General features: G+C 35.3%; 1 protein-coding gene across 1 annotated transcript in view; it reads left to right on the top strand.

The window, feature by feature from the left end:
- Positions 1-585: 585 nt before the first annotated feature.
- Positions 586-27,887, top strand: part of mid1 (midline 1) — a 159,237-nt gene continuing 131,935 nt past the window's right edge. Inside the window, exon 1 of the mRNA XM_088600102.1 lies at positions 586-786. The gene's annotated coding sequence lies outside the window, so the exon portion shown is untranslated. The remainder of the gene's footprint in view (positions 787-27,887) is intronic.

Here is a 27,887-nt window from a genome sequence, read left to right as displayed (position 1 = left end):
AATGCCACTTTACAAACTAAGAAAAGTAGTATTCATTTTAGGGTTGGTTTTGTACGTGTCCATTCAAAAGCCACCAGTTGCGATATCCTAAAATTACATTCACAATACCTGGAGGTAGTGCTGTCACTATGGTAAAACTGCATTTTTCCATAATGTGGAAAAACAAAATCATTCAAAATGCCTTTAAATGAAGAACATTTCCCCTTTTAAACAAATATTTGGTCTAAATCCAATTCTATCAAAAAGGGACCTAACCTGAGCTAAAGGGTTGCACAAAACTGTTCAGTGTCCAATACTGTTGTCCATGGGAATGAGTCCTCATGGTACCATTGACGTGCTCCAAATGTCATGGTCTAAACAGACCAGCTGACTTTGTAACCACTCCCTTTTTATTGCCTCTGTACTGCAGGCAACCTCTACTGAATACTTTTCCATTAAGGTGCTGTTTTTTTGGCACTTGGGGGGTTAAGCTTTCGTTCCAAGGCAGTCTCCCTGAGAGGGAATTTAAGACATGTTTACCTATATAAGGAAACCTGTTGGGCTGAGGAGAGAGGCTTCTCTGTTCCATACAGGGAGGCATGTGCATACACACACCCTGATGAGTGGGAGTGAGCTAGAGGCTGGACAGAGCCCAGTTTCCTGACTCACAGGATTAACAGTTAAAGTTTTTACTACAAGTGGGACACAGACATCTCCAGCTCTGTCCTAAAAGTCCACTCTGCAGAAAAAACACTGACATTTTCCCTAGGAAGGAGGACATCGCAAATCGGGACAATGGGGAAGCAGGTAGGAGATTCAGTGCTTGAGTGGCATTTAAGGGCGCGACGTAATACTAAAGGCGAGATGTGAAGTAATTTGGTTTTCACCTATAAACCTCTGCTCCACTTCTGTTTAATTTAGCCAAGAAGTTTTTCTGCTCCTGCCAAACTGGACTTACAAAGTGTTTTTTTTTCCTTTCTCCGTTCTCTTTCATTCATTCACTTTATAGGAATATCACTTAACAGCAGTTGACTTTCGTCTAAAGATTTGTCTGGCAAAGAGCTCTCCGCACTTCACAGTGCTTTCTTATCTGTGATGAAACCCAGATGCAAACTGAAATGAAATAAATTAAAAGGATTTAGGATTGCCATGTGCTGCAAATGCCTAAACAGTTCAAAGGAAGAGACATTTCTGAAATTGAAAGTCCAACACTCGCATGTTGGGATTTAACTTAGTCCTAAATAGGATTTAATTTCTCTTATTTTTTCCTTTGAGTTGCCAGGTATGCAATGCTAAGAAATCATGATTGTGAAGAACGGAGTAAACAATGCAAATGCATACTGTACATATGTATCAGCCGCTGCACATTCCAGAAAAAACTAACTATTTCTGAATGAAAGTGTTCAAAGCTGCTTTCTTTTGCAAGGTCTATCCATGGAATACATATTAATGCCTTTTCAATACGTGTCAGAAATGTTTTAAAGGATAGATCCTGTCTGTGGTGTAAGATTTGGTTATCTGGCAAAATGTAAAATGTCTGATCAAAATAATCCATGCTTCAGGGTCATTTCTTTTAAATGTCCTCCAGTACTTTCTTACCTGAGAGAGTCCTGGATGTCTTTCTTGACCTGTGCCAGTGGGTAAGGATGAGCTATACAGTAAATGACAAGCGTTATATGACTTTTTAAAATTATTTTGTGCTGTGTCATGTATAAAAGGTGACAGAAAGTTTTAAATCATCTAAATGTATATCGTAGGCTGCATATACTGTATCTGAAGAATTTGGCACTTTTACTTTATTACAATATTGAGTTAAATTTCTGGTTTTGAGGTCAATAAAAATAGAAAAGTAAATTGTTATTCCATTTTTTTTTCTTTTTAAGTTGCTTATACCATATGTATTAATATTTTTAAATAAGTCGTTGTATGACCTAGATTTACAAAGTTCTCCCATCGGATCTGTGCTCGATTTTTCTGTTTAAGGCCGCTGTCTCTGAACTGTATCTAAATAGCACACATTAAAGTATCTATATAGATTACATTAATTTTATTTTGTACTGAAAAACTAGCATGAAGTACTCTTTACAAAAAGAAGCTTTTCATCCTTTACTACTGCTGTGATCATGATTTTTCCAAATGAATTTATTGTTTTTAAAAGGACATTTATTTTTTCACTTTAGATGTGTATTTTTGGTGTGACAACTGAGTTTAAGATAAATTTAAATTGTGTTAAAATTGAGGTAAACTTTGTGGTAGCATGAATAGGTTTTGTTGTATGTTTCATTTAGTTGGAATGTTGGACAAGTTTTAAGAAGATGTACAGATCCTTACATTGGTTTTACATGAAAATGACTAATCACTATTACTAAGTGAACCTTATAAGCAGAATCTACTCATTTCCTGGGTCCAAAACCTGAGTGGGGTAAGGATTCAGAACAACTTTCTGAAAAAATAATTAAACTTAGTGTTGATCACAATTATGATATAAAATAGCATTTTCTCTTCGGATTGTTTTACTGGATATTCAGAGATTATAAAGATGAAAGAAAGAGAAAATATAAGGTAGAATTTACTCACCAGAATGATACAAAAAAATAAATGAGACATTGCATTTCTTTACTTGTTGTTGATGGTAAAGTCAGTAAAGTATTTCAATAACTTTACCGTGTAACTATTTGTTAGTAACTGAGTATAATCTTGCTGGATTAGTTAGATATTGCTTTATTTTCACATAAAAGTGTTTTTACAGGTTATTAGTGTTGCTTATTGATAATGTAATTTTCTCCCATTATTGTGAATACCATACTGTACAGTATATAGCTTTCATTTGTTTCCAAGTTCCGACATAAACATGAGTTTTAAATTAATATTTCACATTGCATAATCCCATATCTTCACGGTGGTACGTCATAAATGGTGCCACAGCTTTTCCCAATTTATGACAAATGACTGCAATTACAGTATTCTGGGATTGTCTGCTTTGTATAAACATTGTGACACTTTCTATTTCTTGTAGCTCTGGGTTTGTTTAATTAATTCTCTGTTGATTGGGTGCCAGTTGGTTAACTGTCTTTATCAGGATAACTTGAGAAAGACTTATACACCTGGGAACAGTAGTTTTCAAGTAGAAAAGTGTTTGACATTGCACTACCTGCAAAGAGAGCAATTACAGTATGCATCCTCTGTGCTCCTGGTTACCAGGAACTGGAAGATAATATTATTTTACAAAATAAATTTTAACTGTACATGATTGATTATATTCCATTTTATACTTGAAAGTGTCAAAGGTTATAGTACTGTACATGGTTATCTTTGCCCTAGAGCACATAATTTTGTATTGTTTTAATTTTACTGTGCAAACCTTATTAATTTTCCAGGTGTCTAAGTATCTGTATCTTGTAATGGGATATTACAATGTGATATTAGATATATGGTATGTGAATGAGATAATTCTATTACAGTGCATGTGGTACTTTAAAAACATCTCTGAATGCATCGTGTCCTTACGTCTTTAGCTGGTGTTCCGAATCTGGCGATCATTTAGAAAAACAAAAGGCAAAACTTTAGGAATGCACTTTCATGTGTAATCCTTTAAAAAATATTTTATAAAAGGGATATGGTCAACTGCGAGTTGATTTAACCTGCAAGACAATAGCATGGATTGAACAGTTAATCGCATTGTGGGTCTCAGATTTGTTTATGCAAATCTGTACTCATAACACCAGTTAAAAAGGAGAGCTAAGGATAAGTTAAAATACTGTACTGTGAGAAAGAAAACTATTGAGCATGATCACGAGCTCTACAAGTAATGTAAATGTAATTTTTATTGCATTTGGAGTAATGCTGCATGCCTTCAATTTTATGAAACAGATGGAGGGTACACAAGTCTTCTCCCATTGCAACAGAAAAACCATATCGTGGTGTGGGATGTTTATACAATCATGAAAACTTTTCCAGTACACTGTGATGGTGATAACATCAGGGATTTACCAACCAAACAAATGCTGTACTGAATAAACCATTAGTCAGACATTTCTTGTTGAATCATGCTCATTCAACCGAATAATTTCTATTTTAGACTGTTCATAATTTTATGGATGCAAATGTTTTGCCATCCAGTTTAGAAAAACAGCCCAGAAATATATGGACTGCACAAAACAGTGTGCCCACAAGGTGGTTATTTAATAAGACACTTAACTGTAAATCTACTTAAATATTATGATTTTGTAACATTAATTTACTTGTTCTGTACTTAGAAAATGACACAAGGATAAGATCTTGTTTCATGCGGAGTCCTCAGGCAGAGGATGAATACCAGGACACCACTCACACAACTCACACAACTCACAGAGGACAAAGGGAACACGGGACTCACAGATGATATCAATCGGATCAGGCAACTATTGAAAATAGAAAGGCTTTATTCAGGTGCCGAATTTCAGTTCTTAATACCATGGACTTTTCAGTTAATTATATTTTCTGCCTTTTGTTAAAATGGTGTACAATTTGCCTGTTTTGAGAAGCCAGTTTGACATGTTAACAATCAGTAAATCTTTATTCAAAGATTTAAAATTATTCTCAGTTGTTTCTACCACACATGACTTACCTGTATTACATAGTTAAAATACAATTTTAAAAATGGGGGTTCTCATTTCTAAAGATTATTTTAATTATTTTGTTCACAGAACATGTAAAAGTTCCAATTTTGCACACATGCATATCTTAGCCCAATATGTTGCAATTTTAGCACAGTAAGACTACCATGGAAAAGTCAGTGTGAACACAACTAATGATGAAGGCAAGATGCAGGTGTGACAGAGGTTATTCTTGTATCATAGCTACTGTGTCTTTCTGTGATAACCAGAATTTGCTCATTAGCCATATGAATATAAATAATATATATTTTAAAGAGCTATATGTTTAAAATGCTGTTCTCAGCTGCATTCCTGTGCAGCATTTGGAAGTCATTATTTGCAAAGGCGTATTCTTTATTTGCACTATAATTTGAGACTGTTTAAAATTTGATGAGCATGGAAACTGACATACCCTCTCACCCTCTGAGTGGGAGATCCATAAAACCGAGGGCTAAAAGAAATTGGCTTGGAAGTCTGGGGAATTCACACAGGAGCTCCTCTATAGCGCCTTCGGGAGACACGGGGAGCATTTTTTAAATATGTGATGTGCATGTACAGAAACATTAACACTGCTATACTGTATGTGAACTCACCATCTAGACGTTGTGAAGAATCAATTATTCAAATGTGAAACTAATTCAGAGAGACACTTTTTTAACATTTAAAATCTGTTAATGTTTGGAGACCATTACCAAGTCATGTTCAATTTAGTGCACCAGGATTCTTCACAATTCGGTTGTGTTCTTTTATTAGAATCAGTTGGATGCCGGTGTTCAAAGGGACTCCTGATGGGCTTAAAGGGGTGCTCTCATTCTGGACCCCAGTCCAGGAATATTGCAATAATGTGGATGGCATGGTGGCATGTATTAGCACTGTAGTTGATTGGTGTCTCTAAATTGTCTGTAATTTTGTGTTTAGATGCTCTGCAATAGAGTGGCACTGCCTCAGCCCTTAACAGCAGGAAGCAGATTCTGATAATAGGTGGATGAAAAATTATATAACACACTGTTAGTCTCCTGTATATGTTTATCTTATATTTGAAAAGACTTCAGATAATAAGAGAAATGAGGTGATAAGAAAGAGGTACAAAGGTGGGTGGGAACCAATGGGGGCTGTCAAAAAGAGAAACAAGCTTGCTGTCTAGTGACTGATCTGTTTGGGAAAAGGTAGCAAGTAGTTCAAAGATAACTTACAATTGGGTTCCAAGAATGTCAAACCCAGCAGAGAATGGAGTTGTGATAGAGACACTTGGCATTCAGTCAAGAAAATCCTGAAGCTTTTAGATTTCACTCTATGTACAATATTAATCCCACAAGCTGTCTGGAACAACGAGTCAAGTATGGCTGGGTATGTGCTCTGATAACTACACACCTGGTTACTTTCTCTGCAATTATTTGTTTTAATGCAGTATCTTTAGAAGCAGTGCTATCTCTAGATAAATCTTAAGCTCAGAAGGAAAAAGATAAATTATAAAACTGCAGCTTCAGCTTCGAGTAGATCTAGGAAGAATACAAAAAGATCACGAGTGCCATTTGAAGAGGAATGAGAACGGAATGGCTGTAAAGTGATAACAAGATTGAGGTGTGCTGATCTGCTGTAAAAATTTCTTGTCTAAACATGCTCCCTGTTTTCCTGAAAGTGAAGTCCTGGTCTGCCTAAAAACCAGGTTCTGCAGAAGGGAAACAGCCCTGCTGCTATTTAACAGATTTTGTATTTAACAGATGACTGAATTCTAGTGTCATTTTACACCAAGTGAAAACAGTGGAAGGTTAGCCTTTGCTCCTGTGCAGCAGGTAATAATGCATTGAAAAAACAATCTTAAATAGAAGTCATTTATTAATGTATAAAATAAAATAAAAACTTATTAAATCATACCACTTATGAACCAAAGCATTAAGGTTTCATCTTTCAACATTCAGTTTATTTTATTTTCTTATTTTGTGTTACATGGTAACCATAATTATGTGCTAAATTCCCACTTCTCACATCTACACTAGAAGAGAGGTCAGTTATGAGTGGTCATCGTGCAAATAGTGATAGGCAATAGCACCTTGCTGTATGGCGATGGTGTAGTATCATGCTTAAAATGTTGCAGTTCTAACATGTGGTCCTACAGTGATAGGCAGTTTGAGCCTGTGGTGACAACACTTCCATCACAGTTTGACATATTGATTTGGGATCACTCACACGGCACAGGAATTCCCACTCAGGCACTTCTTGTCCCTCTCTCAATTTTAGGTGAGGTTTATCAGGATGACATTAGTGCTCAGAAGAACTATAGTGATTCGTCTCCATATCCTGGTTAAAACAATCGGGAAGGTCTTATTGAATAGTATTCTGAGGCAGTTCTGTAAGTATATGCCATTTTTTGGAGCCATCAGTACAACTTCGAGAGGTTGTCTATTTAACTTTCACATATGAGGAGAAAGTGTTTCTAAAATGGTTGTGGTTCTCACAAATGCCATATCTTGTATTTTTGTCTAAAAAGTGCAGAACTATCTAGTTTAGCCAGTTGGAAAAGTATTGGAAGTGTTTTTATATTATAAGGAACAAAGCTTACAGTTTACAAGTGTAAAACTTGGAAGTACAAGTGTAAGTTTATTGAGTATAACTCACTTCTGACAAGTAATACAGTATGTGCAATATGTAATATACCTGTATAATATGTGTAGATCCTTGCTTTCAGAAAAGCCTTCTTTATACCAATTGTATTTATAAGGACAAGGCACTCCCAGATAATCCCAGAATTCATTTCAATACGAAGACCAACTGGAATCCCAGTTTTGTACGGAATTGAGTGCACTGGGAAATTTAAAATACACTTAGCAGATCATGTGGATTTCAATAAAAGTATGCGCTGTAAGAATTTAACATTGAGGAAATAAAATCTGCAGGTCAGCAAGCTTCTGAATAGAATGAATAGAAAAACAAAATTAATGCATCTTGAAGGATTTTTAGGAGGTGAATATAATACTGGTATTCAAATTATCTCTGTGATACTACCGTGGGGTTTGCAATCTTATGGACAATTATTTTTTAAACCGTGTAATAAAAATGATTAAAATGTGCCTATTTAACCTTTGCACTGTAACTAAAGTGTGAGAAGATAGCAATTTAGAATATTCTTTGTATTTAAAAAGATTACACAGCTGTAATGCATTAAGACATGCAAATTAAATATATGAAGTGGAGCTTTCATCGCACCCCCACCCTTTTCCTTTGTTTCCCAAACTCGTCTGGGTTATTATCGGTTTTACCATTTTAAGTGGAATGACTTTGCAACGTGCAGTTAGAACCAAGAAAGCAATTAGCAGTCGTCAATGTTGGCATAGACAGCCAGAAAGAGCCTTAAACCTAAAGCCAATATGTTATAATAGAAACTCGAAATAGTGAGAGAAAACTTGCACTTATTCTGATTTTACAATTTCTGTATTTAAGTTTCTTTTGTGGTTAAATGTCTAAAAGTAGAACTGTCATTTAATGCTACAAAACAAATGTGAAATAGGATAGTGTATAAATGTCTGTGGTTATTGTGTTATTACTTTAGATTCTTATAAAAATATATTTTAAATGTATAGTTTTCGATAAACGTTAAACTGGTTGAATGGTAATACAGTACATATTATGTACTGCTATTACATTTGGATTTTGGGCATTCCAAATCATTTCAGGATCAAAAATGCCTAAACTTGTTATAATGCAAAACATCACAACTTCCAATCCAGCCTCGTTATTTATGTGTTTTGTTGGCTGCCGTTATACTGTGTATCTAATGTTTGTCCTTTTGTAAAAAAAAAAATATTTAGAAAATAAGCAACTTACAAAATCATGTCTTGCATGTTTTGAACCAAATCAAACACTGGGTAATGATACTCTAAATTGAAGCTTCTGTAAAAACTGTTAATAACTAAAAAATGTATATTTGGCTAAAATTTAGAAGAGATCATACCGTGTTCCCATACTGTCATTGTGTGTCACATCTACATGAAAACACAGTATCGGTAAAGTAGGTGAGGTTTAAGTTGCTGTTTTCAAAGAAAATATTCATGTTTACTGATTACAGTTCACTCTATGATAAGTGACTTTTTAGAGGACAACTTGTTATATAATTAAAGGAGATTTTTAATGACAGCAAAACCTTACCTTAAGCCCTTTTAATAATTTGATACAGTATATTTGAGTCAACAGCTGCAAAATAACAATTATATGACACCTGGTGCATTTGATAGAATATTAGCTCAGACCCAGTCTGTTTGCATTGTAGATTTGAGAGCTATTATATCACTTTTCAAAATGCTATTTACTGCTCAGCTGCACAGACTATTGTCATATAGCACAGACCGTACTGCATTTGTGTTTTGGCTCCTACCATGTAAATACTGTACTCTTTACATTTGTAATATCCTTAAGAATCTGAGTGAGAATGTGAGAGTCTTCTGGTTAGCACAAAAAGCTGAGCTCTGTTAAATCATAATGTATATATGTTAAAACAAATGTTTTGAAAGATTAGAAGTAAAATTATGAAACTATAATGTTAGCTGGAAGAGAGATGATAACAGCAGTCTCCTTAGACCTGCACTATAGGTTGCCTGCATTTCTTGGGTACAGTATAACATGTTAATGTTGCATGAGTCTGGCTTTGATGTTTTTATCTTATTGTGTCTGACATTTCTCTTTTTGAGGAATTCAGATTATTTTTATAGAACTTATACAGTATGCTTAACATACAGTATAATACTGAGCTGGAATGTTTTTTTGTGTTGTATACAACACAACTGTATGTTAAAGTTAACTTGATATACTGTAATGGGGAAAATGGTCTGGACATGTTGTGTTATACCTTTGATTTCAATATCTAATTTGAAGCTTGATGAAAATACATTTTCTGAATGTTAGGAACACTGTCAAGATGCTTATTTTGTAACCCTTTTGAATTTTAAGGGCCTCTCCTGAGAGTGGTTTATATCCATTCGAGTTTGAAGGCTGAAAAAAGCAATCAGCTGTCTACAGATGCCGCCACCATTAGAAAGAATTGTTCTCTGGACACAACAGGTGGCAGAAGACTCAGGTTCCACTTTTCTTTTGCGAGGATTAGGGCACTGAGGCCACATCTAGTGCTTACTGTCCGTTAATGAGACAGTGTGTCTATGATCTTTACAATAAGCCAAGATCAGTGATTAATGTGTTTTATCAATCAAATTGCATTACGTAAGCTAAGCCCTTGAGTTCTCGGATTTCTGACATTTCGGCGTTTTGGGTGTGTTTGCTGTGATAGATTTCAGACCAGCCTGAAGAATGGATGAATCAAAGCTTGGAATGGCCACTGAAAGTAAAACAATATAGTTATTGTGAAAACTGTAACTTTATAAAGTTGTGACGTGGACTAGCTGTATCAAATACCTAAGTTTACTGGAATTTATGTCTTTAAAGGACATTAGCAGTAGGTGTTGCTGTGGTGAAACTGAAGTAAGCCAAATTCAATGTGCACTGAACTATAACTCTATGAATCATGCTAAGTAGGTTTTGTCAAGAAAACTCAAGGCCTTACCGAGTCTGAAACCATGTAATCTGCATGGTTAAGTAGTGGGGTGGTATTTATAAGATACATAAACATATTATATTAGAATATGTAAAGACACAGGTTATCTCATGCATCTTCCAGTACTATTCCAAGGACACCAATAAACAGTATTTACCTAATGAAGGAGCAAGATATACAGATATTTGGTTCCCACTTAACAAAAGTAGGAACTGCAATTAATTGAGCACACACAACATTTATCTTTCCCCATTAACATTTGATATAGTCATGAGCAGTTACACTTAAACAGGTTTACATATTCTAAAAATAAAAATATTACAGACGGAGTTGACCAAATGTATAGACAAATTCCTATGTACTAATCTGATCTTCCAAACCTGAATACCATATGACACAACTTGATATTTAATGACATAGACAACCTGTCGGGATCAAAGAACAAATGCTAATGCATCTGTCAGATACCTTTTGAAGACTGCTACACACACCCATTTTGTACTGAAAAATATCCATTTAAAAAAGCTTGTCTATATGTTTTTAAAACGAACCTCTGTTGATCATCATCTTTTGAGAATGAAACCAATGAAACTGCCAAAAAATGCAGAGTTGTTGTGTAGCCAAATCTTCTGAATTTTTCTGTATAATATTCTTTCTACGGTATGGTATTTGTCACTGAGGCTGATCACTGCCAGTTTGTATTAGTTTCTTTGTTAGGGGAAGCCAAATGGCTATTTCTTCATGAGGTTAGGATTTGTCTTTCCCGCACATCATTATTCAAAGGTACTTTAATCTGTGTGCAAGCACAAAAAAATATTCTTCTGCAGCCTCTTTCACTTTGATCTGAGATCACAAGGTTGTATTCCATTATTGAAGTCTGGGTTTAGCTCTGAGCTCATCCAGCAATACTTTATGTTTGAGCTTTTTAATAATGATAGACAAGGAACAGAGCTTTGGATGGAAAAACCGAACAGCTGTTCTGCTAGGGTTTGGCGTGAACGTTCCTTTATACCTTTCACACGAGGGACAATGAATGAAGTTCAAGATTTTCAGTCGTTTGGTTAGATCCCAGTGAACGCAATAGAGGGACGAAATGTTTAGAAGGTATTTAACTTGGAGAAGGTAGGGAGTTGCTGCAAGAATGTAGATGGGGAGGTGGGAGGATTAGGACAGAGAGGAGGGAAGTCCTGGGTTCGAGACATATAAGTTCAGTAGGTGTACCTCTATCTAACCTTCCACCTAAACCACAGTTATAAGCTCACATTTGTTTCTGAATCAAATCCATCCATCCATGAACAGAGGACTGTTTTTTCTTGGTAATAGTTATGGTAAGTCAGAGCTTGTTCCTGGCAGTGAAGGCCTCAGGGAAGGGGCCCATCTTGGACCAGGCACCAGTTCACCAGTTGTCATAGACGCACACAGGGGCAATTTAGAGACTAATAAACAGAGACAGCATATCTCTTGGAGGTGGAAAGAAACATGATTTGCTTCATTTAAGATTTTGAAATACAGTTATTTATACTTCCAAGTTTTATTATAGATTATGCCATCATATAGTATTGTGCAAAGGGAAATCAATTATAATTGTAATTCTTTTTAGGCTATTTTAAATATATATTCTCTTTGTGGCAGTTTAAGCTAAAGTGACCACATTTGTTTTTCTTTTTGAGCATATTTTTGTTCATTGAACAATAAACAGATTTCATGGTAAAATGAACAATTCGGCTGAAAAACAAGTAAGGAAGCACAGGCTGCCATTAAAAAAACAGCATTGCATATGTGTGTCCATTATTTTTTTTAAAAAAGCAACAAAACACCATCTTCAGCAGTCAGTCAGCCATGCAGAAACAGATTTTTTTCAAAGGCACTACAAACAAGGGCAGCGCCTCTCTCTAGAAGAACGATATGAAATAAACAGCTAAGCCAAGTGTGATTTAGGAGTAATGGAGTCTCTAACCAACCTTTCAGAATGGCCTTCTTAGAAATGACAGCAAATTATTTAAGGCATTCACACTCCCTGCTCTTTTTTTAATCTTTCTTATTGAATATGTAGCCAAACATTTTTAGTATGTGTGAAATTGATTTCGTGCGGTAGGGGCACAACTCTTAATGCTGGCGTCAGTCTTGAAGTACAAAAGTGTCAGACATTTGAAGCGTTCTGAGTGCCTGCTTGATGAATGCTATGCCAGATGGGGGCTGCACTTCAGTGGTGGATGAAGTGGTTCCCCTCCTATATTTAAAGAGCTTTGAGATGCTTTGTGCTGAGAAGAGCTATATACAGTGCCTATAGAAAGTCTACACACTATAAAGTAACACATTTTGTGACCTGACAGCCTGAAATCAAGACTCATTAAATCAGATTTTATTTTACATTTTGATTTACGTATTGTAACACACAACCTCTGTGTGAAAAGCAAATGCTCAAACATTCTGAAAAGTAAATACATACGAAAACCTAGAAACATGTACACACCCCTGAGTTAGTACTTGTAAAATTATTTCTAATACTGAAACACAGTTTTGTATTATAAAGGATGAATTCCCCTGAGCAGCATACTGACCACCAAACAGAAAATCAAGCCCTAGAAAACAGAGCATATCATCATCATGTTATATGTTTGCTAGGTACTGATAGCAGAGCAGTTAAGATATAGTCCCCCTCATGAATGCACCTCTGCTGGCACACCAGAGCAAATGTTATTTTAATGTATCAAAATATTTTTAAAGAGTTAAGCACAACAATTTAAAAATATTGTTCTAATCTTGTTTGCGCAAGTTACAGGTTCTCTATTTTAACCAGTGCTGTACAACCATATTTATTGTTGATACAGAGACTGTACATTAAGAATGCTAAGGTGGCTGATTGTGATATAGCTTTTGGCATTAACTGGAGGTGAATACATGTTCATTAAGCTGGTATATCAATTTAAACATACTGTATACATGTACTTTAATTATTTTAACAACTGATCTGTTTTAAGTATAAGTCTTTCACAAAGACTAACAAGCAAACCTTATCAACCACTTTTGCAGTATGCTCTTTGATCATTCTTTACAGGTTACTGTTATCCTACATGTCATGCAGATAAATCTAACATCTACGTGATTAAAAGCACAGATTTCAAATGGCTGTATTGCTCGCTGAAAAGCCGTCAGATGTTGTTAATTGCATGAAAACAGGTCTAGCATTTAAACAACCAGCAAGGTATTTAGACTAGTCTGTATTCTGGTTAAAAAAAAGAACATCATTATGTCAACAACATAAAATATTAAGCAGTAACATTATTTAGTTTCCTTTATAAAATAATTTATCCCATAACATTAATATCAATGTATTCATTTCACATTTCAAAGTATTTTTCAGTTACATTTTTCTCTTCATTAAAGGCATTTTCTAATGGTCTAAAATAAAAAAGTTAATGAGTCTATTTCTGTATACTGTATCTCATTATACTGTGATGTATTTCATTTCTTGAGGATTATCTGTCATGAAGAAACTTCTTCTCCTCACTAATGTGAAGCATATTTGTCAGTATTAGTTCATTATGCTGCTGTGTGGATATGATGCTTGGAATGTGCTTGAACTGCAAAATGCGAGTGATTCTCGCGGATAATATATTTGTTGTAATTATGACATTATAACACAATATATCATTGGATTGCAAGGTTGGTATTAACGAGGTCTGTGGGACATGTGTGTTCTGTCTCTCATTGATGGGGCTCTGTACAAATACTAACAGTAGGCATGCTGCAGGCACCTGTTGACATAAAAGGACAGAAAGGTAGGAGCTGGTGCTGCTTCAGAAAAAGAGACAAGGTTTTAGTTATGTGTTCACTTTTTAGAGCCCATTCTAAAGAATACTATACCAATATACAGTAGAGGTGAATGAATGGCAGTTTAGCAACTTGTTTTAGCAAGGCGGCCCGCATGACAAGCCTTACGCAGTACATCCTCAGATATGATGTCATTTGTGCTGTACACTGTATCAATGTGTATCGTGCTTTTTTAGGGTAATAATTTCATATAGGGTAATCCACCATACCATACGTATTATACCAGTGACATTCTGTCTGCATTTTGTCCATAATATTTCTATCTAAAAATGTTTACTGGAACATATAAGTCTTGGAGATCTGTATTTACTTTTTTACTTACTGCTGCCAGGATGCTGTCTTTAAAATGCACATTTTGTCTACATATCCATTTAATATACAGGTGCATGCATATTTTCAGATATACATGCTGTCTTAGCCAGACAGGGGGCACTGCTTACTTTCTTAATTACTGTGTTGCATTGAACTGATTTTATGGCAGCTCGTCTGAGTGGAGTTAGAAGGTCATTGTTTATAGTTTAAAAAAAAAAGCTTAGATATCCTTCATCAAGCTCTGCCTAGCTTCCGTTTGTCTGGGTAGGTTAAACATAAAACAATATTCCATTAAAAAAATGAATTTCCTTGATTATGTTTTGACAAGTCTCAGCTTCAGAAACTCAGATAAGGAATGCATTTAGTCAGTTTTGAAACAGCAGGTTGTCTAGCCCCAGGGCTGTCAATCATAAAGCTGTTTAAGTGTAATATGTTGAAGTTTTGTTGCCTAGCAGATGTTTTGGCTCCCTGGTGTCTTAGATTTCTTCATTTCATTTTTTTTTTCCAGAAAGCAGAGACATATTGAGAGAATTTGTGTGCAGGGGTGACTGGCTGCAAGAGCCAGACAGATATCATAATTAGTACAGAAGCAGCAGAATCTTTTTTTTGTTGTCTTTCATGTTTTGTGGGCACGTTTTAGCTGTTTCAAGGTCAGCTATAAATGTGAAATGAAAATAAAAATAAAGACTAAGATTCATTTACACTATAAAGGCAGTTAGATTACTTCTACAGCAGAGAGGGGAGCTGCATCTGCGCATGACATAAAAGAAATGAGTAGATTTTCATTCTGCGCTGAAACTTCAAAAGGAAACAAAATAAAAAACAATGTTTCAGGGGAGAGAGGGAGTGGGCTAAATACTCAATGCAAAGGAGTAGGGTAAGAAACACAAAAGGCAGTGATAAGTGGGATGCTCAGATACATTCCTTTGGTCCTCATGTTTCCATCCCTTATCCTGATACAAGTTTCACATCTCCACATATGCTCCGCCCTTTTCACTTTTCATCGAGGAATTAACCTCTGCTTTAGAGTTGGGAGCTCTTTCTGAGAAGAGGGAAAATAAGAGGACATGTGGTGTGCTTTAAAAACATCGAAACCATCATTTTTTTGCTTGGCATTCCAGCCCAAATGTTATCATTTGAATTCATTATTAGCAACTCTAGATCATGAGCATGTGTGAAGCAGGAACATGCCCGCTGCCAGTCTGCAGGCTCTGCTTGTACGTTTCCCAGTGTCTTACTGTGGTGATAGCATAGATTAGCGGCTCCATGTGTCTCCAGCACACAACACTACAGCTCTCAGGGGCCTGGCAAGTCCCAGAGTTAAGATATACTGTACTGGCCAGCTTAGCCTCATTCAAACCTGGTGACACTCAGCCTCTGTTGTCCAGTACACCAGTACCTAAGGAATACCAACTGTAGCTGGTTATTGACACTGTTATTCCAGCTGGTTCACAGGGTAGACGCAACAATATTTAGACCCGAGTCCAAAAGCCTTTAACTTCTCTGAATCAGCACCTTTGTTTATTGAACCAATCTCTTAGGTCCCAAATCCCAGCTAATAGTTTCTTCTTCTGTATTCTGACGTAATGTGCATTGTGATCTAATATAAATTCAGCATGGATTATATGGTGGACATGTTTCACTTAAAATTTCAAAAGAAAAACAGCTGTTATTCAACTCCAATTGCCTCCATGCCATTAAGCAACCTCAAACAGTGCTGATAAATATGTGCTGCCGCATTACAGGTTTTTGTGGAAGAGTTCTGAATTGGTTTTACTGTGCCTTTTCAGACAGGGAACTCTAATTTTATTTACAGTTCTAGATTTCCTATAAATATTTGGCCAATTTTAAATTTAGAAGAAGATGCCATTTACTTTATAAAAAGTTCCACACTTCATTTTATAAAGTGTGACTGTGAACACCTGCCATTTCCTGATGAATGTTATTGTGTTTGAAACTGAAAACATCGCACCATAAAGATGTTCAATGTGGCATGAAAATCTTTGCACAATTAATAAAATAAGAGAAGTCCAAATTGTTCAGTATTTTGGAATACTTCAGGATATAACAGCTGGATCCTACTGGATTTGTTTAAAATGTTTTTAATGTGCTTTTTCTCTGTGAATTTGGATATTAGCAGTGTACAGTCAACTGGCAGAAGGCGGCCAATTACAGATTACATTTCTCAATGTAATCTTTTCTGGCTTAGTTGCCAGGTGACTGGGTTCATATATCAACCTGTTTTGGATTTTGTTAACTCACTATTTAAGACAAAAAGAGCAAACACTTAAAGTATTTAGGTTGCAGAGAATGTGATTCCTCTTTGATCCGATTTAAAATTTGTTGCGAACCTTATTTGAAACCTGTAGTTTACTTAAATACTGTATTTTAATAATTGTTTTTATATTACTATTTGTTAAGAACCTTATCCCCTTTTAAAACAAAACCTGTTCAAATTAATTCTCAGGTAGCAGAAAAAACACTTTGCCAAGCTAGGATTAGACAAAATGGTTTTTTTTACTTAATCCTTTTAATTTATATCCTTATACAATTAAATCAGGGGCACGCAGAAAGCATGTAAGATTTGTCTGGCACTCATGAAGCCATTATGAGTGGTGTATTATTAATTTATTTGCTTGACAATTTTATCCATGTAACTTACATTTACAGTACACCCATTCTGACAATACAAAGGGAAAGGTATTAGAACAGAAATACAGTGGGCCTCAGGTTATACTCCTTGTAAACTTTCTCGGCTGCAATTTCAATACAATACAAGTACCAGGAAGCTACAGTATGTGGTTATTGAGTGCCAATTCACAATTTCACTGTGTTGATTGAGTGCAGCGGTTTTCCATCTTTGCTATTTCTGAGGACACTGCTCCAGATCTTTTGTTGGAGACCTGGCTAAAGGAGAAAAAAAAAATCTAAATTTTCTTTATAAAGTTTAATAAATCTCTTTTCACTTAATCATTTTCATTCAGGAACTGCTGAAGTGAATAAAGAACTGTTGTGGTGAATGAACACAGGTAATTCTTGACTTGGGCACAAGCTCAATTTCTGACACTTTGACACCTGCACTCAGGAATTGAACCCACAATCTTTGAGAATCCAGAGCCCTATCCATTCCTGCACACTTACGCCTCTTTACATGATTTAATAAATGTTGTGTAAAATCTTAAAATCAAAATCCTCCACTCATTCAAGTTTTTGAACTGTATAAATTCAATGGAATTTACAATGTGCAAGATTTCTGAAAACGTTCTCAGTCTGGGGTTAACTGGTTTAAATTATAGGTGGTATTTGCAGCAAAAATCATACAGTACTTAACATTTTTTCTGCATTTCTTGAAACCCAAAGGAAAATTAAAATAAAATAAAATGCACTTCTTGTAACTAATATGAATATCTCTTTCTACATTTGTCACTAAAGAAGTATAATTAGCATTCCGTTTTGTTAGTAGTTTTTTAATTGTGACTGGATATTTCTGCCCACTTGAGCACTCATTTCCAGGTTTCTGTGTTCACCGAGTTCAGTCTTGCGCTACAGAGAAGCAACCAGAACCAAACAGATGAGCATTAAAAACAACAGGACAGTTATCTTATATTAAAAGAATATTTATTACCATGCCCCAAATTGAATTTGTTTCATATCATTTTGTAAAATGTGAGTAAGTCTGGGGAAATGGGTTAAAGTCATAGACCCACTGAAACCACTATTTGGGAAGCTTTCTGAAGTTTACACAGTTTATGACGGAGAAAGAAATGTCAAACCATGATGTGACAGACATAAATATAAATTGTAGAGTTTACTTCCACTAAGCCAAAGGTTGACTCTGAGTATGTGTTCCATCCTGTACTGTCCAAGAAGAAAATCTATCCTGAAAACTAGGTAGCTGAAGAGTTTTAGAGATCCCGGCAAAACCGCTTTGTAGCTGGAAACAATTATGAGTCTCTCCCTGTAGACAGAAGAATGTCGTGGGATTCCACCACAGACCAGCAAGAAAAAGAAGTGATTTCTGAGAAAAAATGGTGGGTTTCAGGGGTATGGATGCTTGCTGTGGTGGAGCAAAGCATAACATATGATGTCATACCCCGCAAGACCCTTTTTGTTAGCACATGTATCCAAATTGCACTTTTACAACTCATTCAAAGTGTTTTGAAATGTAAACTGCTATCCTCCCAGCTGCTGGCATTCTATTATCTCTCTGGTTTAGATATCATTAATGGCCTTTCTTAAAATTCAGCAAATTAGCTTTCATTGAGAAAAGGACATGTGGAAGAAAGTGCATGATAATTCATTGCTGTCGTTGCTGCTTTATAATATCTTGTTTGTCTTTTTATAAAACAGGCTTTGGTAACACTAGAGCTGATGTTCACTAGATAGCAAAACAGTGTTCAGAAATGGGTACTGCATGCTTTTCAACAATCTATTTTTGAGTAAAGTGCTAATGTGAAATTCTGGTCTCCAAAACAAGTAGTTTGAGAAATTTAATGCACAAAATGACATATTAGATACACTATAATTTTCAGGTTCTAATGTGCACCACATGTTTTAAAGCAATTTAAACCCGCCAGTAAAGGAATTGTGTTATGCACAGAATGCTGGGATGTTTATAAAGATGCCAACACATTCTTTTAAAATGGAGTTTCTGCTCTGTCTTGGTATTACATTATTGCATTCTGTGTGAGAGGTGTCATATATACAAGGGAAAGATTTAATTAAACTTTTATAAAAACATTTTATGAAAGGCATTTTTGTTAGCAATGCTTTGCTTAAAGGGTGCACCAAATAAGGTGTTTATATATTATAATCTAAAAATGATGGTAAAATCTACATTTCTTGGCCACTGTGTCATTTCAAGTAACAATGCAGTAGAGAAGAAAGTGCTTCATGTCGACTTTTGTGCTTTTTATTTTGTGTGTCTGCATTATGCTAAGAGTCTCATTCATGATATTCCAAAATTACCATAGCTGTGAGAGCTTGTTAGCTCAGTGAAACCAAGAATGTGATTTAAAGCTGTAATTATCCCACATAACTACATTCATTGTAAGCTGTTATTCTTAAGACATCACTTGTGGTCATATTCCATACTTGTTTGTCATGTTTTTTTCCTCAAATCTGCAGACATATTAGTTTTCTTTCAGCATTGGCTTTAGGATCTCTAGAGCAGATGGTGACAACATTTTTCAGCAAGCTTTGTTTTTAACTGTGACAGAATGGATATTTTCATAAGTAGCTTTTAACACCTTGTATTTAGAGATACACCTACTCACACATGGTAAGATTATAAGTATGTGAACCTTTAATCTCAAATGTTCAAACTTTTTTCTTTACTTTTTTGTTCAGTCAACACTGAGGTCTAGACTCCTTATTTCATAAAGCTAGCCCACATGAATTCTACTGAATTTTTGCATAATTAGCATTTTACAAGTCAGGTAGTGTGAGAAAAAATCTGAAATCTGAAAAGCAGTCTATGCTGAGAGGTATGTAGCTTATTTTTGTCAAAGGTTCCTTATATTACTTAATAGAATGTTAATTTTATCTATTATTATATGATCTATCCCTGGGCAAATGGCAGCATGATGAGATACAATGAATTGATCTAATAATCAGCTTAGAGAACAATATAAAACTTTGTGGTTTCTTTTCCCTGTGGCTTGAGGCAGAGTCACTTTGGAAGTTATTCAGCACATTACCTACCGCTGTGTTGGATAAAAGGAGTAAGATTATTTGGAAGACTTGAAGACAAGGGAGTGTAGGAACACTGTTTGCTACACTATGAAGCTTGTTTTGTCAATCTGGCACTGTCAATCAAGGCATGACATGATTAGGATTTCATTTCAGCATACTTTCTCAATTCGTTTTCATTGGCATTTGAATTGGTATGACATATGTTATGACTGAAGCGCCTTCAGAACATTCTGTAAATATGAATGGTTAGTTACCTAACATTTACTTCTAAAAGGAAAAAAGTACCAGTTAACTGGCATCATAGTTAGTCCATCACACAAAAATACGAATACAATAAATCTTTTTTTCCTAGTAATCATTTTAAATTTCTACTGACCTTTACATTTTTGAGAAAAATAAATCAGAGCAAATTACTAAATGTCTTATTTGTTATCTCTTTGTGAAATGTGTTTCCTATGCACTCTGTAATAATGGTGGTTAAGTGATAAACTTTTGCATTTGTCATTATAAAACAACACTGAATATTTTTGTGGAGTACAATCTTCATATTTTAATCAAGAAAAAAGGAAATGAGAAAAATGACTTTTTATTATGTCTTTGAACATTGTGGATAGCAAATTTAATTAAACTTACTATACCGTGAAAAGCTTTTTGAAACAAAGTTTATATATTCATGGGTTTTTTTTGTAATTGTGGATATAAGTTTGCTAATCTGTCTCCATCAGCCATACTCAAGAGTTTTGCTTGAATTTTAATTCTCAAAATTGCTTGCTTGCAGATCACCGGTTCATTTTTTTGCATGAACCTGAAATAGATTGTTAACAATAGTTACTATTGTTATTGTACGTGTCTACGTCTGTTAGGTTCGCTCAAAAAGTTTATAATCAGACAGTTTGCCCTGTTTTTGCAATATAAAATTTATTGATGGACGGCATTTTCCCTCAAGTACTTCCCTCTTCTTCTAGCTAGTAAAGTGCTAAGAAAAGTTGTAGTAATTCAGCAACTTTTCAGCAACGGGATTTTTTAATCCAAAACCAGTTTGCATTATACATTTTAAAAAAAACTGCATATTACAGTAGTTTCAAATTGACACTAATCTAGATTGCACTTGAGCACTGTCGCAAGGATGTAAGGAGAGGTGAGGCTGGAGACTGAAGGGCTTTCCCCACCAAGCTTCTCTCCTTCACTCATGTGGAGCTCCCAGCAGCTTGCGGCAGGGTGTTTTTGTGGTACTCTGGGCAGTCGGGTCCAGGATTGCCACAGAGCGATTGGACTTCATCGGCACTCTCTTCACTCTGCAGACATTTTCTTTAAGCAACTATCGTATCAAACCCTGAAGTCTTAGACTGAACAAATACAAATAATCTAGGTATTCTTTAAAGCAGAAGGGAAACAGTTCAGTGTTTTCCATTCTGGGAATGTTTGCTGACCACGTCAGAGTGTTTCAGAGAGAAATACAATGTAAAATTAGAGATATACTGTACCGTACTTTTGTATACTTACAGTATTTGTAAAACATGGAGCATACTACAGTAAGTACACTGTACAGTATACACTAATCTACTAGAAAATGAAGTTGATGGAAGCTATGATGTTTACTTTAACTAATATAATCTGACATGGGGAGCATCTTCACTTGGCAGCTACAGCATGTCTCAGAGGTTCATTGCTCATCAGCTTTGATAATGTAATTTACATAGTAATATACACCTGTTTGGGAGGACCTTATTACTATATGTCATGAAGGAGATTATGTAAATGCTCAACAAATTAATACAAGTAATTTTTATGCAGATGACATTTCCCCATCTAGCTGTTGACTGCGTAAAACATGCATTACCAGGCTTTCCATTTTTGGTTATCTGATATCTGCGTAAATACTGTATGTCTGAAATACTTTGGGTTTGGAATGTGCATTTGTTTTGCCTGATGTGATTCTAACTTGTTTTTTGCAGCATATTTAACATCTCAAGATAAGGGTGTGTTGGAAAATGGTTTTACAGGTTGGAAATGCAGTGTTATTTATGTAAAATACCCTTAATGCAATTTTCTCCTCCTCCTGTGAGCAAAAGGTTTCGCACAGAGACTGAAACACACACACATACATGAAGTCTGTAGCAAAAAAGGAAACCACATGCAGTGGCAAAAAAATTCCACTTCAGATGTAGGCTTAAAAAAATAAAATATTTTTAGACTGAAAGAACCACAATTGGATTGCACATTTAAAGCTTTTAAAAAATACCATCTGTAGCATTCACTGAGTAGACAAAAAATGCTTGTTAGATGTATGCCTTGCAGAACTGAATGGAAAATGCTTTATGTTGAAAGAAAGAAATATTTTCAATATGGTAACTTAGAATTGCTGAAAAATAAGGAAAAGTGTTTCAAAATGAATACCGTGCATTTTTCCTGGTGACATTAAAGGTTGTAATATTGATTCTTTTACACTAGCCCTGAACTTCTTACACTATATAGTATCTACCTCCTAAATCAAAAGTCCTTTTGTGGTTTTTATCAGAGGTGTGTCATGTTCATAAAGTAACTTAATTTAAGTTTTAGCACACGTTCTTACTTAAAAAAAGCTTACAACTATTATATAGATCACTTTTTTAGGTATTGCACTAGGAAGATTTTGTTTTGATGAGAAATGTTTTTATTCCGTTTCTAAAAGAAATCTGGGAGAAAGGTCGGATCCTAATCTCACCTGCTTCCACTCTCCTACTGTATGTATATCACTTCCTAAGCTTCCCTTTGTGAATTTTGCTTGCATTCAGTATTTGCTCTATCTACAGATGTCTCTCTCCGACATATTTGGCATTGCTAGACCTTACCTTTGTTGCTCCTGGGCCTCTCCCACATTCCTTGCTTGACTTCTGCATCATCATCTCTTACTGCTTGCTTCCTACTAGCAAAGCTGCCCTCAGCAGTCTGACCACTGTTCAATTTTTGTTTTTTTGTCTTTTCCACTTCCCCGATCCTCCTTTCTGCTTTATCCATAGGAGTCCCCTAATTGCAGACACTCACTCTGCCCCATGACTGCAAGTGAATGCTGTCAGTCCACATTAAGTTCAACAAGGCATCCTTGTGCCTCTGGTGCCCATCCCGTGCTCACGGCCTGGTTTGACAGCGGCATGTTTTCCACCACCATCTCATCCCTGCTGGTGTCCAACCAGTGCGGTGTCAGCCCTTGACTTTCCCCACTATCACCACTCTGCAAAGCTTCCACCTGTTGCCTCTGTCATCCTGGTTCCCAGGAGTGGCCCCTTCCTGAGCCCCTCTCTCTGGTTACTGGTCATTCATTCAGCATGTGGGATATCAGTTTGTACAATGGGGTTTGTTAAACAATATTATATATAGTGTGTATATACAGTATGCTATTCATAAATACTGTATACTATTTGTGCAATCCCTATCAATTACGTGTTCAAGTGTTAGGGTAGAGAGGTACCAGAGCCAGGGTACCTCTGGACTGCCCAACTCCCTTACTCACTGGAAATAGGCAGGCTTGAATTCTGCATTTTTCTTTAATTTTTAAATAAGAAAATGATTTTCTCTTTTATGAAACAGCACATTTCTAATTTGAAGTAGATTCCGCACGACAACAAATACTTTGTGTTTGACTGCAGAGGGAAATGTCTAGTTTTTACACCAGCATGGTCTTTGTGATGGTTTAATCTTTTTTGATAATCAGAGTCTTTATAGTCTCAGTGGTCTACAGCATGATAAATGTGCTGTTATTTCTTGGCCATCTCATTTAATGGACTAATGTAACTCTTAAGAGAACAATTGAGTGTTTGCCTATTTTTAAGAAGGCAGAGAAAGTTATAGAAGCCAGAAATTTCTTTTTATGTTTTAAAGTCCTGTGCTTCCCAGCTTATCTTGTTTTACAACATCTTTTTAAAAGGTTTCATACTTACATTCTGAGAACCAACAGGGGAAATGAGGAAATGTAGGACAACTATACACATCATTTAAATGTTGTATTACCGAATAATGCATAAGTGGTGGTCATTGTGGTGTCACAGTTCCTCTGCTGGGATAGCTGAAAGGATTTTATATAGCAATTTACATGAAACTTGATAAAGATATGGCAATGCTTACCAATCATTTTAAAATCTCTCTCTAGGCTGATGCATTCCCATAGAGACATTCTGCATATGCACATAACTTTGTTATTTGCTGATGTTGTCAGCGTGGAATGCAAAAACTATATTGGCAATCCATCACAGTCAGAAGGTATACAACACCTGCTTCCATTTAGAATCTGAAAAAAGTGTACTGGGAACTATTCAATAATTTCAACAAAATGTAGTAAATATCTGTCGCTGTTGAATATTATTAAATTATTTTTCTAATTCAATTTTTAATTAAATTAATAAACAAAATTGATATTTGTTAGTATTTGCAGTTTTAGTATGCTATATTTCTATACCTGTTTAACACAGGTATTTTTTTTGCATAAGTAAGTCTTTCCACATTATTTGAACCATTCCTCACCAAATGTACTTATCAGACTTCTTTTTTTGCTATGAGTTTTTTATTTTTACTTATTTCTCTCAAATTATGTTTTAAAGAATGAAAACTAAGCACATGTTTTCTTCAGGTGCCTTTGATTGTTTGCATATGGACATACTTGATCTTATTTGCCATTAGAAATCTCTTACTTTTGTTTTTCTCTGACCGAACCATTTCAGGACTGTTGAGGTTACAATTAATAATGCAGCAGCATGCACGTTATGAACTAACGCTTTAGTAATTTAATTTGGCAGCCTACAGCAGCACAGTTCCATTTGACATTTTTTAAGCTATATGAAAAGAAAAACAAGATTGAATGTTTCTGACTTGCAGACAAACACAAGTAAGATTTACAGGGTGTCAGTAGCTGGCAAATATATGAAAAGAGCAGGAGTGTTTTATCTTTTCTTGGCTCATTTATGGCAGATAGTAAAATGCCAGGCTTGATTACATTTATGGAGATCATGTATCAGAACTGAATTTTAATGACGCTATCAAACCTTCATAAATCCTGCATGAATTAAGTTTGATTTCTGTAATTTTTTTATGGTTTTCAGTGGGGTGGGGGGGGTTAGCCAAAATGAGAGACAAGCTCAAAAAACAACTAAATAAAGATAATAGGTTTGGAACACTGAATCTCTTTTGTGGCTCACACTTTATAGCAGTATTGAGATCTGAAGCCAGAAAGATTTTTTCTTTCTTGTATAAGATTCATGGCGGTTGGCTATAAATCTACTGCGTCTTGTGCGTTGGTTTCTTACAGTTTATTTACTGAATGGAAGAAGATTAATTTTTATATGGTCAGTATTTTGTTATTCACGTTTATTTAAGAAAATACATACTATGTGTTTTATAGTAAACCATACTGTAGTATGTACCTAACCAAGTGGATTTTGTGTATTTTACATTTCTGTTTAAATATGCTGGCATAATTGAAATTCAATACAAAGTGACTTAATTAAGATAATACATATTTTTCTCATTTAAGTTGCATCTCTTAACAATTCCTTCAGCCCATTATTAAAATGAAAATAGTATAGTATATGCTTATGTGAAGTGGACACTGCAGCTCCATTGTCCACAATGTATGTACTGTACAAGGTGGAATAACTGATACTGCATCACAGCATCTATTTACTTACTGTACATTTATTGTACAGTACTGTATATGAATACATGACAAATGATATTAACATATTAAGTATATTAATGACTTTTTGTTCTTTTTAATGTCTAATGTCTGGCTAATAAGAAACACTAATATCTGCCAATATTTTTTAAAATAATAGTATTTTCTCTGTGAATGTGTAGCACCTCACACATTGCACCGTTAAAATGAAATGATCAACAGCCACAGGGCCTGTATGTCACCATCTCCTCACTTTGCTGTTACTTACAAGAATCCTGTTCATCTGTGTAGAACACCTTAATTACAGGGCAAATTGCAATGACTGCGCTAATTACAGCCAGAACATATTACGGTTCCAAGAAGTGTTTTACCAAAACTGCAATGCAATTATCACACTGTGCTTCAGATCCAGTTTTTTTGGTACATCTGGACCCTATTTGAATAATGCAGATATGAGTTCAGATACTTCAGTGAAGTAACCCACAACTGGTGTGCAATTTGAGAATTAATATTAACCTGTCGACTTATACTGTAAGTAATAAATACTACTATACTACTTGAGTCCCATAAATACATGGAATTTTTATCTTGCCACCAAAAAACAAATGGAATGATCTAAGATGTACAACACAATAACTAAATCCATAATAATTCAGAATTTTAAAACAGTTTGCATACCCTTCAATCACCTACGTTTGCAAGTTCTATGCTTTGTTCCATGTCCCTGCAAAGTCAAACATGGTTGGAAATTCAAATCACAGAGTCAATATCTTGTATGGCCACCAGTAGCATCGATACCAGCCAGGTGTCTGCAGCTCATAGCACTGATTGTGACATTATTCTGGGCATTACAACATGCGAAAGGTTACAAATAAGAAGAGGCCTTTGGGCCTATCTAGCCTGTTTGATAGTTATAAGCATCTGTTTGATCCAAGAATCTCATCTTGTTGCCTCCTGAAAGAAACCAAGATTTCTGGTACAGTACAACTGCAGGGCTGGATTGCTTTTTCAGTACTCCCACAACTCTTTGCGTAAATAGATGTATGTATGTCCTTTCAATGCAGTGCACTTTTAATGCTACATCAGTTGTAACATCTAAGGTACTAATAGAGTTCCTGTGACAGCTGAAGTGGTTTGTAACAGCTTGCTGGGACAGACCAGCTTGAGTCATAACCAGAATGTGTTTACACTGTGTAAAGCAGAGACACACTCTCTTGGAATGGGTTTATGGACACTTAATGTAAATAAACTGAGCCTCCATTTTGAATGTACAATTAAAGGAAATTATAACAAAAAATTGTGCTTGAATTTGTTTTCTTGCTTTCAATGTGTGAATCCCCAAAATTCACCAGATGGTATATTACAGATTCTAGATTCACCATATTTGTTTTTAGGAAGGCAGTAAATGAATACTACCTGTATTATCATATGCAATGTATTGTATAATTTAATGTGAAATGATTTAGTCTTAATTTGCGCTGCTTATCTTGTTTGTTGTTTGATGGGAATAAATTGAGTGTACATGATGCTTGGATATATGAAACTCATGTTTATATAAGGGTGTTCTAAGCACCTGTTTTTTTAAAGTAATGGTTATTTCTTGAGGAAACAAAGACAGAGGATACATGTCTTATCAGACCTGAGATTTGGTATTTGGTGGGACTAAAACCTGATTAGAGCAGGAGACAAATGGCAGGTGTGTGAGAGACTGGAACTGGGGATTGAGTGGACAGCTTTTCTGTCTTTTACTATTACAGTAGCTAGAGCATGCTTATTTAATAAGCTGCGTTGATGGCACACTATTCCTGTAGTTTACTGTATAGATGTAGTTTACTGCTACAGGAACTGTATAACCCCTGTTTGTTTCCTACCCATCTTAGTTAATTCACATCTGACATGCATGTATAGGAGTTTTTCATTTATACTCCTTACAATTAGTTATTTTGATCATGTCTTCTGATTTAAAATGTTTGCTACTTTAATATGTACAGTACTCTCAATAAGTAATGTGCTTGCATTTGTAAATATGAATCAGTAAACACATTTTATGTACATATGTAATATATGTTTTCCAAAGGACTTATTTTTGAAGTAATCTGTGTTTTTTCTAGATTTTTTCTACAATATGAGAACATCAGGGGGTACTAACTGTATTTTATTTGTTGCTATAGAAACACTGCTTTCTGCAAGACATCCTCATGTACAGAATAAAACACCAAGTAAAAAAAATATTTCGACTGAAGTAGTAAAG

Source organism: Lepisosteus platostomus, chromosome 2, assembly GCF_059453375.1.
Source record: "Lepisosteus platostomus isolate fLepPlt1 chromosome 2, fLepPlt1.hap1, whole genome shotgun sequence".
Lineage (NCBI taxonomy): Eukaryota > Metazoa > Chordata > Actinopteri > Semionotiformes > Lepisosteidae > Lepisosteus > Lepisosteus platostomus.
This window is presented reverse-complemented; position numbering and strand designations above follow the sequence as displayed.